We start from the raw sequence: 1113 nt of genomic DNA, 5'->3' as shown, positions 1-1113 counted from the left end.
CCAGGCTACACCTTAGTCCATATAGTCACTTGTTGCGCAGCCGCTCTTCCAACAGCGCTAGGGGATGACTCAGACTGCGCAGGCGTAAAGGTTAACTATTTCATGACGAGTAAGCGTTTTTGAATTCCACCTCCTGATTCAAATGTTTCCACAGTAAATTATAATGAAACATAAATTTTCATGGAAATTAAAATTTTTAAGCGTTTCCAGAATAAGAGAAATTTAGAAGAGTAAGCTACAGCAGAACCAAAACTGCATGCGCCGCCCGGGAATCGAACCCGGGTCGCAAGAATGGGAATCTTGCATGATACCACTACACCAGCGGCGCTGACGGTAGGCGGCTTTGCTGAAAACCTTTAGGACTAACTGCTAGCAGCTGTTCCCATATGGGAAAGATTTATTTCTTCATTTAAAAATAAAAGTTTATTGAGAAGCTATATAATGTGTTACTTTTCATTGTTGTAAAGCATGATTTCTTTTCTCTCATTCCAGTATAGTTGAATAAGCTCCTACTTTTTCTGTACAGAAAATCTCACATAAAAATAATTTTTAACTTAAGAAAATAAGAGTTTCATTAAGAAGAACTTGTCTTGGTGTTAAGCAAATTTTTGAGAGCCAGGAATATTTTTCCAGATTTTCGCGGAATTTTGCTTTATATTTGAATCTCCTTGGTGTATCAGTGTACATTGGAAAATGCTAAAGAAATGGTTATTTGACACAAATCGGCCCCAAGAACTCTAAAACCAAATGAGTCAGAAGATACTCAAATTTCAGTCCTCTCCCAGGGAGGCAGAAAAATTAGGGCTCTGAAATATGCTTCAGTATACTCATTATGAATTTCGTATTGCATTTTATAAGTCATGTGAAAAAAACTTAACATTGTAGAAGGTACACTCCAAAAATGTGATGTTTTCTTCAAGTAGTTCCTTTAGAGTACGATACTTTTGGATTACCATTTTTGGAATTGTCTTTAAAATATGTGGCACATTCTTGGGATTTTATTTAAAGATATCAAATATTAACCTTTTGAGGATAAGGCAAATGTTAATAGTGGATAGCATTTTTAATCAACTGTTTGAGATATAATTCACATAACATACATTTCTTCCATTT

The 1113-nt window shown here is 35.2% G+C and overlaps 1 non-coding gene across 1 annotated transcript; it reads right to left on the bottom strand.

Moving 5' to 3' along the window:
• Positions 1-257: 257 nt before the first annotated feature.
• Positions 258-328, bottom strand: TRNAG-CCC (transfer RNA glycine (anticodon CCC)). Its single transcript has one exon. It is a non-coding gene; the product is annotated as a tRNA-Gly (tRNA).
• Between the last annotated feature and the right edge of the window lie 785 nt (positions 329-1113).

Source organism: Vicugna pacos, chromosome 15 (genome assembly GCF_048564905.1).
Source record: "Vicugna pacos chromosome 15, VicPac4, whole genome shotgun sequence".
In the NCBI taxonomy this organism is placed as follows: domain Eukaryota; kingdom Metazoa; phylum Chordata; class Mammalia; order Artiodactyla; family Camelidae; genus Vicugna; species Vicugna pacos.
Note: the sequence above shows the minus strand (reverse complement) of the source record. Positions and strands in the feature narration are given on the sequence as shown.